This window comes from Cryptomeria japonica, chromosome 8, assembly GCF_030272615.1.
Source record: "Cryptomeria japonica chromosome 8, Sugi_1.0, whole genome shotgun sequence".
Taxonomy (NCBI): Eukaryota; Viridiplantae; Streptophyta; class Pinopsida; order Cupressales; family Cupressaceae; genus Cryptomeria; species Cryptomeria japonica.
In genome coordinates, this window is record NC_081412.1 from 158,095,426 (window position 1) to 158,110,301 (window position 14,876).

Below are 14,876 nucleotides of genomic sequence, written 5' to 3' on the forward strand. Positions count from 1 at the left end.
CTATTATTTTCTATAACAATGGCAACTTTCATAACATCCCGGAGGTCTCTAGGATTTCTAGTTCTCAACTCATAGTTCATTTTACTATCATAAGCATTGATGTAATATAGAATGCTTACCTCAGGTACTGGTTTCATCCTATTGGGATTTTTATTTAGAACCCTGTTAAATCTTTTGTTAAAATCTACCACTGATTCATTTTGCTCTTTCTTGATGCTAATGATCTCATGTAAAGAAAATTCAGGGCTGTTATGATCTCCATACTGTTCAAGGAATAGGCTTTTGAACTCTGCAAGACTTCTAATGGATGCATCAGGCAATGCTCTAAACCAGTCTCTTGCATCTTCTGCTAATGACTGCATAAATAACCTGATCTTAACATCTTCATGTGGCAAACCAAAATCCTCTATTACTGCATCAAAAGCCTTACAATGAGCTTCCCCTGTAACTGCATTACTTCCAGTAAACCTTGGTATTGCAGTCCTAATTTCATTTGGGATAGGATATGGGTATACCATCATTCTTGAGAAGTCAAACTGCCTCATTCATTCCATATTCATTAGCCCATGTCCCCCATGGGGATTTCCAAAGATTTGGTTCATGTTGTTATATAAGGGCATTTGATTTTGATAAGGAAAAGGGTATTGATTCTGGTATTGGTATTGAAATTGATTAGGGGGTGGACATTGATTATAAAATTGACCTTGAGGTGGAAACTGGTTATGAGTGGCAAAGTTATTATGTAAGTTTTGATGGACTGGTGGTGTATTTGCATGCACATGATCATTCCTTCTGTCACTGAACAAGGGGTTCTCATAAGTCTTAAAATCATTACTCCTTGTTTTATTCACTCCCTGATTTGTCTGAGCATATTTTTCTCTGTAATTGTTTACATCTTGATTAAGGTCATCCTCACCAACATTTATGCCTAATTTAGCACATAACTCCAAACATTCTTGAGTCCTTCCAGAATCTCTCATTTTAGTAGCTACCTCCATCATCTTTTTAGTTAGATTTACAAATCTGTCTGCAAGATCTGCCATACTTGATCCCGATGAAGTTGATGTGTTATGTCTGGACTGTGCTTCATGATATTCAAAACCAGGGGGAATTTGATGTTTTCCCTTTTGGGCTCTATATGCTGCAACCAAATCCTCATTCACTAGGCTTGAAGTAGTTGCTTCATCTTGTTCTCTTGAGGGTGAATGTTGGTTGTTTTCATACTTATACTGATTGTACCTTTCTCTCATGAATTCATTCATGGATTCTTTTTTGTGACTGATCTCCTTCCATCCATAGATATTCGTCTCCTTCTTTTCTTAATTCAGAGTTGCCACCTCTCTCCTTGAGAGGAAAGTTTTTGTTTTTTTTTTGTTTGTATGGGTTCTTCCACAGCAGAGTCTTTTATTTTAATTTGTCCCCAATAGAGTCGCCAATCTGTTGGATCTCAAATCAACAGATTGGGAAAGTTCTAAGGTTTTGCTACTTCCTATGATCAAACCTCCCAAATTGAAATGGCCAACTTATAGAATAAATCCTATGGATTTCTGACTCTCTCACTTTAGGTTCTGCAGGACCTAGGCAGGTATACCTATACACTAGTGATTTGTGCTATCTAGTGCTTTTTATAGCAGAAGTCTTATCTTGATTCTAAGTTACCCCAATCCTTGAATAGCAAAAGTTCTTAGGATAGGTGCTTCTAGATAGGTTCAAGATGTTTGTAATGGATCTATCAAATAATTGTACTTAAGGCCTAAAGATTACTTCTAACTAGTTCTATATATTCTATTCAGTTACTCCTATTGTTGTTTGTTCAGTTGTGAGTTTTGTAAACTGTAATGAGGATTGTACGTAATGATCAGTGCCTTGCTTATGTTTTTGGGCTATAGAGTCAATTGCTTCTTTAAGGACTTACTATATGCTATATGAGACAATGATTAAACCTATCCCTTATAGGTCTGTCAATTGTTATTTCCTTATGAGTTCAGTTATTTACTTGTATTATTAGATTGCTTGTGTGTATTTAACCCAAACTTTATGAGACCACACAAGAAAGAATTATAAGGAACGATTATAATCCACAGATAAATCTTTTAATTCAATTTGAAATACCATAGAATAAGTACTTTACTAAAAGAATATAAACAATCTTATCTACTATGATAATATCACACACAAATGCCACAAAAAGGAATACTCTGCAACTTTGGAACAGGAACAAAGATCTGATTTTGTATTGATTCTTCAATCTTAGATTACAGTTGATTAGCCAAAGCTCTATTTCTATATGACAGTATTACTAATGATAATTCTCCTCCCTCATAATACAAAAATCCTCCGCTCTATATATGTAAACGAAGGGTCATGACAAGAGTCGTGTCCTTTTGTTTATACATCAATTACGAAGACGACTTGTTAACTAACCTAAACACAAGAAGACTAAACATTCCCATGTGTTCGATATACTTGTCATCTTTGTAAAGCCTGATAGTGTCAACCAATTTCTTCATTTCAAACTCCTGTAGATTGTATCCCGACAAGATGTAATTCGCCAATGCTGTCGGGTCTTCTTTCTTTTGAAGTTCTTGAAATGATTTCTCTTTAATGTTTACCAATTCTGTCCTCCACTGATCCAAGGTAATTAATATACCTTCGCTGTAAAAAGAGGGCACCCTAGGGATATTCCCTTCATTCAAAGTCTATATTTCTTTTTCCAACATACTCTCAGATTCTTCATGGGGTCCTGTTAAAGTATCAATCTCTACCTGCTCCTCTGGTGTGACATCAGTGATTCCTTTGACTCTGGATGCAAGCTGCTTATGCTGATCAAAGGCCTTCACAGTTCCAGTATATGTAAACCAATATTTTTCCGCAGCAGGCATCATCGATTTAAACCTGTGATCAATTATGTCATTGATCACCTTATACATCTTGTGCTTCATATCTTCAACCTGTTTGGTAGCCTTTTCTGCTTTGTATTTCCAATACAAGGCATCTGAGATATCATCCAAGCTTTGACCTATGGGATATGCAGCATATTCACTTATGGGAGTTCTTATCTCATGCTGCAGTATCCTTGTTTGTAGCCTTTGGTTTTCATCTTTAGTCTTTTCATATAAACCCTTATAAGTAATATTTTACCTGACCAAAAACTCTGTCTGATCCAAATTTAGCTTGGCTACATCCAAATTCAATTTTGTTGTGACCCTAGGGTCAGTCTTCCCTACTTGATGGACCATAATGTGTCCAAAGGTTTCTTCAGTATCCATAATGATTGGTCTTTTCCCCTTCGGATATAGTGCCCATTGCAAAAGATCTTTTTGATCAGGATCATATCCTGAACTTGTAAACAATTTATCTACTTCTTGGGGTAATACCTGTTGGTTTGGGTCTTCCTTCTTTAGGAATCCATCAAAGAGAAGTGTTGAATTTATGTCCCAACCTGAAAAAATGATGACACCAGCCTCCTTTAGCATCTTCCTCCCTTTTTCAGGGGTCATATCTTTCATGAGATTATCTATCTCATCCTGCAGCCTTTTCATCTGGTCTTCTTCTGGTTTCCCAGCCATACTTCTTCTCACATGAGCCCCTATATACTAGTATAAGAATGAAAGGAATTCTTTTGAGGAAGTGAATCCTTCATCTCCAACAAAATCGTCATGTTCTATCATCCTTATATCAACCACTTCCCTAATATTGAATTCACCAGTTTCCACATCTACTTCTGCCTCAAAGCCATGGGGATAGTCTTCTCTAGGGGAGTCAGCAGGGATGCTACTAGAAGTTGATTTTGGTGACATGTGAGCCAATGGCTCACTATCTCTTCCAGTTTTGACAAAATGGAGGAAATGTGGGGGCACTCTATGCATAATTTCTGCCTCATGCTGAAGCAGTTTTTTAGCTATCTCCAAAGGATCTTGGAGGTCTCCAAGTAGGTTTCCATCCACTTTCCCCCTCACTCTCTTCCACTTGAAATCTTCCCAAGTCATCTCATATGTTTCTGTCAAGGCCTTGGCTTCTTCCCTTTCAAGATTCCTGATTAAATCATCTGGCATCTGAGCCACATGTATTCCAACCCTTAGTTTCTGAGATGTCCTCGCAACTCTCACATATCCCTCAGAATCAAAGCTCTCTCTAGGATTACCCAGAGTCATTCCATAATAATCTAACTTATTCTGAAGTAAATGATAACTCTTGGAACTTTTAACAATATAATCAGAAAATACTAGTAACCCTGGCACAATAGATTGTTTACCAAAATCTGTGAGATGTTTGGCACTGACAATAGACAATTGTCTTACAATCTCTAGACTAGCCACCCTATTTGGCACTGTAATTGGAAGCATGTATGGCTTCCCTTCATACCCGAATATTCTAATTTCTATATGATTAGGGTGGCAGTACCAATCACCCCAATTATGATCAATCTGAGACTCTGGAGAGAAATCATTCGGCCTGAGAAATCTTTTGATCTCAAGGGACATAGTATAGTCTCTATGTTGTCTGAGGGCTGCACTGAGTGGTTTTACAAAACATTCCTAGAAGTGCCAATATTGGTTGTTTATAAATATTTGGTCCCATGCAGAGACCCACAACTTGACTGGTTTCTTCAAACCACTTTTATCATAAGCTCTGATGCTAAAATCATCTGACCAGAAATTGGACTCTTGTCCACAATAAAGAATAACATGCAACAGCAAAGAATACAATGAGAAATGAATATTTACAAGGTCTCCTTTTAACTTTTGCATCCCATGATTTAGGGCTTCTACAACATGAGTGGCATAATCAAACGGCCAGGGTCTTTTGATTGTAGGTCAGCACATACAACCATAACCCCAATATCCATGAGAGGATGAGCCTCTAAACCTAAGACTTGGGCTGCAGCATAGTATGTATACTTGAAGTAGGGATAGAATTGGTTGACGTCAAAGGGCACCTTCTCAATTTTACTGAAAGGAATTATGGATCCTCCAACCTTTGGCCAGTGAATGGGTAATCTCCATGTCCTATAGATGTCCTCTAAATTGAAAAACTCTTGTGACAATTTCTGCATGTCAATTTTCTCCTCTACATCCCAGTCTAAATCAAACACCATATCAATTGTCTATTTGTTGATTGCCACCATAGGATTTCCTCGGTAATCATATATGGTTTTGGTTTTTGGATCATAGCAATCTACTAGGGCTTTCATTAATTCAACATCTACAAATACATTCAGAACTACCAGTTTCCCTAAGTTTCTCTCCCACAGGTTACTCATGGGCTCAAGAGCCTCCCTTCTCTTGTAACCAAATAAAAACAACTCATGTCTTCTGATCTCAAACCATATGTCTCCTAGATGTTCAAATCTATCTTCTAACCCTTCCTCTTCAATTTTTATTTCCTTGGACCTCACACTAGAAGTTGGACATTGGTCCAACAAATCTTGAACTAAAGTTCTACCCTCTTTCTTCTGTCATTTGGGTTTTTCCTCAGGGTTTAATTCCTTTCCTTTCATACTCTTTTTAGAAGAAGATTAGGGTTCCATAACTTCAATCAATGTGAGATATCACACTTACTTGGAGAATTGTTAAACTCTTCTATCTATTTGAACTATTCTTTTTGAGCTTCAGCTAGCTCCTTGCAACTTTCTGGCTCTTGGCAATTATCTGGTTCTCATGAAAATTTGATCAATTTAGCTGTAATTTTGTGAGCAACTTGTATCGGACACAATAGTTAATGTTTTTATGCTTGCAATGGTCACTCAAGTGTTTGAACTTAATTGCAGATGTGACACCTTCAATTCAAGCTTTTAATTTCTTCACGGGAACCAATGTTTAGCTAAAGTGACTGTGAATTATCTTTTCATTGAAACCCTTGTCTTCAGTGGAGTTCTTTAATCTTTCATCGAAAGTTATTCTTCCTCAACACAACTTATTTTATGTTCTTTCAGGATCGATGAAAGCTTTGTATCGGCAAAAACCGCTTTTTCATCGATATAGTATCTGCTTGTTAGAACATCCTTCCTCTCGGTGAAAAATACATGTCGTTAAGTTATTCCAGGTCCTACTCGATATCAGATTTTCATTGATAAGACCCTAACTTCGGCTGATGACTTAAGTGCTTCCTTGATGTATCATTTTCATCGACAAACACTATTAATGAGAATATATTTAGTTTCTTCAATATCATTTCATTGGTAAATGGCCCTTGTCAAAAAACCATCTTTTAGTTTCCCCGAAACCATCCTTTCTTCGATGAGATCTCTGTCGATGAGTTTGTCATGACTCTCATCGAAATTGTATTTCGATGAGTTTTATGCTTCGATGAAACTTTATGCTGGCCCGTCGAAGCCTTCCCTTCTTCGATGCCTTTCCTTTATCGATGAAACCCTTCTGTTTTTTATCGACATATTGCTATCGATATGATTTGTCTTTCGATGGACATTTTTAGGTTTCACCAGTAGCTTAATTTCCTTGATGTCACCTTTTGTTTACTTTCCGCTTTTCGATGAAACTGGAGCATCAATGAGTCATTTCTTTCATCTACCAAAAGAGATATTTCACCGAAGTCATTTTAACTTAGTGCTTTACACTTTATGTTTCATTTCGATGAAACTATCCTTTCAGTGAACTCTTCTTGAGGTGCTCGACGTAGTATTTTGGCCGATGATCTTTTAGTATTGATGAAACATTTTAAGTTTCATCGATATTTTTCGTATGACCCTTCTAAGGGAAAAATATAAACAGTCTCCTAATTTTGCACCAACCTTTTACACCTTTGGGAAGATTTTTAAATTTAAATCTATTGTTCAACACCAGCATTGAGCATTCTCAAGTCTCCCTTCAAGGCTAGGTGTTGCATTCAAGTTAAGGATTCAACCATTGAAGAGGAGATTGATTCCAACATACAATTCCACACAAGCATTTCTATCAACATTGCTACTACAACTTCCCTTGAGGTGATTTACAATTTAGTATTTCATTTACATCTACTTGCAAGTACTTTCTATCATTACTTGGTTAATTCCAAAACAAGGGTTTGACCTAAAGGAAAACCCAGAATCCCAACCCATTTGCCTCTCTTTTCTGTGTGTAGGTTATAGGTGCACAGCTGTACTTTCAGATTCGAGCTTCATTTGCAGAGGCAGAAAAACCATTTTCATTTCACGGATTTTTTGGAGGACCGTGTACATTCCCACCATGGTCCAGACAACTTTTCGTCAAATTTGCAGGGCGACTTCATCTCGACATTTTACTACCAGATCTAGGTGCACAACTTCATCCCATATTCCGATCTCAAGTTATAATAGATTCTTTGTCACTTTTGCACTACATAATTCAATCAATTTCCTTTCTAAATCAAACAAGGAAAAGAGGCATCATCCTAACATTCTCAATTCATTCAGAATTCAATCTACCATCTTTGTGTGGAGAGATTGAATCTAGTGAATTATCTCATCCCCTTCTTCCTAATGTAATGCTGAAAAGTTCTTGAAGGATAATCAATAGTGAAACTCTCATCTCTCTCTGAGGGATAGGATAGTTTTCCTCTTGATCCATCACTCATCATTTTCCTACCATTACATTTTGGGATAGGGTAGTTTTCCTCTTTCCCCAACAAAGTTCAAATTGTGTAATCATTATTTTCTTACATTTTGCATTACTCAATTTTGTAAGCTTTATTCTACAATTCAAAATTCAAAATTTTCCTTCTAGTGCATGAGTTTTACAACTATTAGTCCTACCTATCCTATCCCCATTAGATGAAGTATTAGAATTAAGGCTTCCCAATGTTTAATTACCAAGGAGATGGAGCCTAATTTGGGTGACTTATTTAATGAAGATCATGTCAATTCATCCCATCCTAACCATGTTCCTATTGATGGATCTCATGATGAAGAAGAATCTTTAACGAGGGTTTCTTTAGATCAACTTTCTACATTGGACAATCAATTTGACAACTTTCAACAATGGATGTCCCAAGAATACCCTAATAGTGAAGCTCTTCCATTAATTGAAGGTCTTAAACACATTCTTCAAAGTGATAAGAATGAAATTGATATATTGTGTGGCATTGCACATATTGTTGATTCTAATGTCATTCCTATCAAGAGTTGTGTCAAAACCCTAGGTTACTCACAACCTTCAACACAAGTCAATTCTTCTATTCCTTTGACTAATCCTATGACTAGTATTCCTATTTCACATTTAACATCATTGCTACTTCAATTCAAAATGTCATTCCTACAACCATAGGTCATGGGGTAAATCCTTCTTCATTTAATCCTCCATCATTACCTATGACTTCCATGAGTATTCCTATTATTCCTCAACCAATCAGTGTGACACAAGTGGGCCATTCCTTCAACAACTTTATTCCTCCTTTAAGTGTCCCTTTTCTTACCCAATCATCACCAATGCCTACTTATCATAATGTCCCACCACCTTATTCTCATTCCATGCCTTCTTTCCACAACATCACACCACCTTCTCAATCACTTATGTCTAACATCAATTCTTCTACTGAGATGACAATTAACAATATTGCTCAAACTGTGTCGTCCTTACAAAAACAGATTGCTTCTATGAGTCAATCCAAGTTTAGTGTGCCCACCTTTGATGTTGCGAGCCCACTTTCTCTTGATATTGTTAAAGTCATGCCACCTAAACATGTTCAGATCCCTCAATTGGAACTCTATAATGGAAAAGGTGATCCTCTTACGCATGTCAAAACATTTTAAACCTTGTGTACTAATTTTTCTTATGATCAACAATTTCTTGCAAAACTATTTACAACAACACTAAGAGATAAGGCCTTAAAATGGTATTGCTCTCTATCTTCTTATTCTATAACTTATTTTCAACAATTGGCAAATCCTTTCATCCATCAATTCCAAAACAACATTGGTCCTAAAATCACTTTGATTGATTTAATTCATTGTAAACAAGGTGTTAAAGAAAAAGTGACTGAGTTCATTGGTAGATATAAGCATTTGTGCGCTCAAATTTCTTTTCATGTACCTGATAATGATATTCAAAGAATTTTCATTTCTAATTTATAAAAAGATATCAGGGAAAAACTACTTTTGTTTGAGTTTACTTCCTTTTCGCAGTTGTGCACAACACTCCACAATTATCAACTGGCTATGAGTCAAATGGAGCAATCCACTCCTATGGCTCCGATTGATAAGGGGGAGAGTTTTCAACAACCGTTTGTGAATTTCAAACCAACAAAAAGCTTCATCAAGTTCAATAATCCAATCAACAACAACCATGTGAATGCTACAACAGGTGTGCCTTCTATTTCTAATTTTTTCAAAGAGAAAGACAGTTTACTCCTTTGATTGAATCTTTGCATAGTATTATGTCTTAGTTGTTGCATATAAATGTTATCAAACTTCCTCCTATAAAAAAAATTGATCCTTTCAAACTTGCATCTCCTTATTTTGATAACAAATCCTTTGGCCAATTTCATCATCAACCTGGTCATGATATTGAGAAATGTTTTGCATTAAAAAATAAGGTTCAAGACTTGATTGATAATAATACTATATATGTGGTAGGTGTGAATGATAAAGGGAATAAAGTTGTTTCTCTCCTAATCAAAATCTTAATATTTTCATTGATCCCTTGCCATCTCATACCTCATACTTCTAAAGAATTCACTTGTATGGCTCCAAACCTAGAAAATATGGTAGAAACACAAGATATGCCTAAGGATCCTTGTATTACATTTGACCCTAGTGAGACCATTAGAGCACCCAATGGCCCTTTATACATAGTGGCAAAGGTTAAGGATATCCCCTACCATGGTGCCCTGATTGATCCCTCTTGCATGGTTAATGTCATAACTGAAGAGTATCTTTTCACTTTACGATTGCATAAACCATTATATGATACTTCTAATATGGTTGTAAAGTTATTTGATGGCTTCTCTTGTCCTACCCTTGGCTCTATCACCCTTCTTGTTGAAGTCCATACTAAATCCATGGATGTTGACTTTGTTATCATACCTTCTTCTGAGCAATTATGTGTGAAGTTGGGCTATCCTTGGCTATCTTCCATGAAGGCTATTGCTTCTCCAATCCACAAGTGTCTTAAATTTCCTCACAAGGGAGATATAATAACCATGAACCATAGCTTATTTCTTCCATCCAAAAGAAGCCCTGGTGTTCCTATTGATCTCTTTTGGCCTAAATAATTTCAATCTCTTCCATCAAGGAGCGATGCTCTTTTTCAATCTTATCAAAAATGGAAGAATGATATGATCTTATCCTTAAGTCAACCTAGATCGCCAACACTTGATATTCCTATTATTCTTCAAGATGAGCTTCTTCCTCTCTTAGATAGAGCTAATCTCCCTCCTAAGGAAAATTGTCCACCTACTCCTATGGATGTGACTTTACCTTCTCTTAAGGAGAACAACAATATTCCTCCTAAGGTTAGACCTATACCTCCTCCTCATGATGGACTTGGTCTCCTCCTTACACCTAATATTCCTCCTTTCTATGGCACAGTTCCACCTCCTTCCTCTTATCAAGAGAAGAGGCCTACTTCTCCTATTGTAAAACCAAAAAGACCTCAACCTAAACCTTCCACTATCAAGGAGAGAAGCATTCCTACTTTTTCAAGTGTTCCTCATCCTTCTTAGCCTTCCACTAAGACTTGATGAAATTGTTGTGCGAGAGAATGCCAATGAAGACGTCATGTTCGAGCTCATGAATCTATCCCTCAAAATACTCAATCTCCTCAAACTCCGATAGTTTACATGATCCCCTTTTCTCCTAAGCAAGATGTTCAACCTACATCTCCAAATCATAAGTTACATAAAACATGTAATGGTTTTACTCCTATTCATGTTCTTGTTGCTCTTTCTCTAAATTTTGATGAATAAATGGGTGAAAATCTTATTCATAATGGAAATACAACTCCTAATGCTTCTGATAGTGAGTATGGGTATGTTGATGTGGACAAACATTTATCAGATGAGTTTTCAAAAACCCTAATCCTAGCTCCTAGAATTGAACAAATTGACTTACAACATAAGAATAGTCCTTGTTTGGATCTTGTGATAGCTCCATCTTCTATTCTCGATGTCGCTCCTCTAGCGTGTTTCTCGCCTTCCCAAAATGGTGATCAGCAAGATTGGGAGGTGGATGTTGTGCTACATTAGTGATACTAGCACTATAGATCTTATCTCTCTCCTATCTTTCTCTTTTGTGACCATTCTTTTGTGTGTATCCCTATTCTTCTATTGTTCCCTTAATGTTTACTTGGGGACGATGCAAATCATTGAGATCTTCTCTTGGTCTCTTTTCATGTTTACTCAAAAGACATCCTCTCTTCCCTTTCTTATAAGATAGTGTCCTTCTTTGGGGAATGAAAATTATTATATGCATATACATGCATGATATACATGAGTTACCATATAGCATACTGACCCCGAGGAAAGCGACACTACCTCGTGTTTTGTGTTCATTATCCTTGGGTTTAATGCTCGATTGGGGGCTGAATCCTTGTGATAATGTACTCCCTCTCTTCTATCTCTTGGGTGTATCCTACCATAAACCAATCACTCCCGATAAGATGCGCGTGATCACTTTAACATGGGGGCATACACTTTGCTCATACTTTCCTTTTTTTGATACTTAGAATTACCTAGTGAACTTTGTTTTGCTTGGTAATATTTTGTATCCTTGCTTTCATGGCTCATAGTGAAGGGAACTTTTCTACTTGCAGTCATGGTTCTCCCCTTATTGATATTCCCTTTTACTTTATCAATTGAAGTCGTAAGATCCTAATTCCACTGGGGGCTTGGCGCATCTTGCCTCCTTGACATGGTAAAAGTCTTTCAATCTTGTTTCCTTGTACTTTATCGAAAGTATTAGAGTACGCTTATACTCCTGCTAAAGTGGGGGATAAATGTAGTGTCATAAAATTGTGACCCTAGCAATTTTTGACTGCATTAGGGTCCTCATGCATGCGAACTCGAATCCTCTATCCTGATCAGAGACCAAAGATGGCTCGACTTGTGGAAATAGCTTCTCCCTTGGCCTCTGCATCACTCTGTCTGTACTTCCCTGGAGAAAGGGGTAAGATAGGGGCATGGCGCCCTTGTCCCCCCTTGGATAGGGGCATGGTGCCCTTTTCCTCCCTAGATAGGGGCATGGTGCCCCTGTCCCTGCCCTATTTTGGGGCAGGACCTTCCTAGAGCATGGATTATGGGTTGTGCAATGAGCAGGAAAACTCTCCCGATGTCAGCCTGTGACAAAATTCAAATCCACTAACATGTATTTAAGGGGCATTCATCCTCTCATTTGCATAACTAGAAATTTGATAAGTTGGAGAGATTCAAGTTGCACAAGTGATCAAGCATTCAAGCATTCAAGCATTCTTTTCCAGCATTGAGCATTCCCAAGTCTCCCTTCAAGGCTAGGTGTTGCATTCAAGTCAAGGATTCAATCATTGAAGAGGAGATTGATTCCAACATACAATTCCACACAAGCATTTCTATCAACATTGCTACTACAACCTCCCTTGAGGTGATTTACAGTTCAGCCTTTCATTTACATCTACTTGCAAGTACTTTCTTTCATTACTTGGTTAATTCCAAAATTAAGGTTTGACCTAAAGGAAAACCCCCAATCCCAACCCATTTTCCTCTCTTTTTTGTGTGTACGTTATAGGTGCACAGCTGTACTTTCAGATTAGGGCTTCATTTGCAGAGGCGGAAAACCCTTTTCGTTTCGCGATTTTTTCAGAGGACCATGTACATTCCCACCACGGTCTGGACAACTATTCGTCAAATTTTTAGGGCAACTTTGTCTCAACATTTTACTACCAGATCGAGGTGCACAACTTCATCCCATATTCCAATCTTAAGTTATAATTGATTCTTTGTCAGTTTTGCACTACATAATTCAATCAATTTCCTTTCTAAATCAAACAAGGAAAAGGGGGATCATCCTAACATTCTCAGTTCATTCAAAATTCAATCTTTATGTGGAGATATTGAATCTAGTGAATTATCTCATCCCCTTCTTCCTAATGTAATGGTGAAAGGTTCTTGAAGGATAATCAATAGTGAAACTCTCATCTCTCTCTAACGGATAGGGAAGTTTTCCTCTTGATCCATCACTCATCATTTTCCCACCATTACAAGAATAATAGAGTTTTCAGAGAAGAGAGGAAAAATAGAAATGTTCTCGCAAATATCATAAAATAGTAGGTGAGAGAAAATGTCAATGCGGGCTCCCTAGGAATATCTAAGGTCTTACCTAGTTTGTTGGACCTCCACTTAATATAAAATTGGGGTATTCAACATAACTTCTTGAAGCTTAACTAGAATAACTTGTTACTGAGAAAAAGTTTCACTTGGCTCCCTCTGTATTTGGGTTGGATCAAGTGTAATTTTGATGGTTGCTCTGAAGGTAACCTTGGTTTGTCTAGAGTGGACAGCTTAATAAGAGATTAGGGGGGAAGACTAATTGAAGGTTATGGTAGAAATTTGGGGATTGGCATGGATAACAGAGCTAAAGCTATGGTGGCTTGGATGGGCCTCTCTAGGCTTCAACATAACTCGATGGGGAATGTTATCTTGGAAGGAGATTCAAAGTTGATCATTGACTATCTTAATAACTCCATCTACCCCCCTAGGAGATTTGCAGGACTATAAATAATTGTAAAAGTCTCCTTAATCTCCTTGAGAACATTACTATTCAGCATACGTATAGGGAGGGAAATATGGTTGTCGACCTTATTGCCAATTAGGGTTTGAGAAATATGGATTGGCAATTTTTTAACTTTAGTGAAAGCTCTAAGGAGCTCAAAGAGCTTCTGGCTCGTGAAAGAATAAGTGCAAACATGGGGACAAGGGCAAATACCAACAAGGGTTCTAACAGTCGGATTTGGAGTAGTTGTTTACATGATCGCCTTTTATCAAATTTTCAAAAATTATCTGGGCCCCTATGTTATGATGGGTAGGGTTTGGTGATTTGTAATTTTAATCTTATGTGTTCTTTTTCCAGTTGGACTATGTATGACGGAGATGAAATGGAACCAAATGGTCTAGAGGTAGGTACGAGAACTAAGGATCATCACTTTGAATGATTCTCTTTAGATTGGGTTTGTATTAGAAGTAAAGGTGACATTTTTTTATTTTCGTGGAGCCTTAAAGTTTAATGATTTGAAAGGAAATCACCCATGTGACGACAACAGTGTGAAAGAGTAAAAAAATGACCTTTCCAGAAATATTTCTTTATGTTTGCCTGCAATTGTGAAGAACCTGAGCTATTTCTTGGGTCATTTTCATAGAGATAATTTGCACTCTATTTGTCGTACTTCCGACATGGGGGGCCCTCTTAACAAAATTGAGCCTAAAAACTATGACGGGCTTCGTGACAATGAGGAGATTTGGGAGTTATTTCAGAATGCTGGTTTTACCCCCTTCTTTTTGGCTTTGAAGCATTACAATAAGTCCATGACGACATGGTTCTGCAACTCTTGACAGAATGGTGTTGTGACTATCATGAGGACCTCCTTCAATGTGAGGCCAAATTATATCATGGAGGTCACCAATCTGTCGAATGTTGGTGAATGGGTGGAAAGACGTAGCAGTGGTGACTACAAAGGGTTTATGAAAAAATTCTATGAGAAAGAGGAGAAACTAGAGGCAATTAAGAATGGGTATGATTGCTTGGCTCTACCTAAAATGTTCCCCATAGTTAGTTATTATGTTATGAAGTATTTTATGCTAGAAGGTATATACACTACTGTGCATGGTTATCTTTTGCCTATTCTTAATTATATTAGGCATGGGGAGAAAATAAATTTTCCTTTCTTTCTGTTTTCTTCCTTAGAATCTTTCATTCAAAATGGCGCTGACCCCCCACT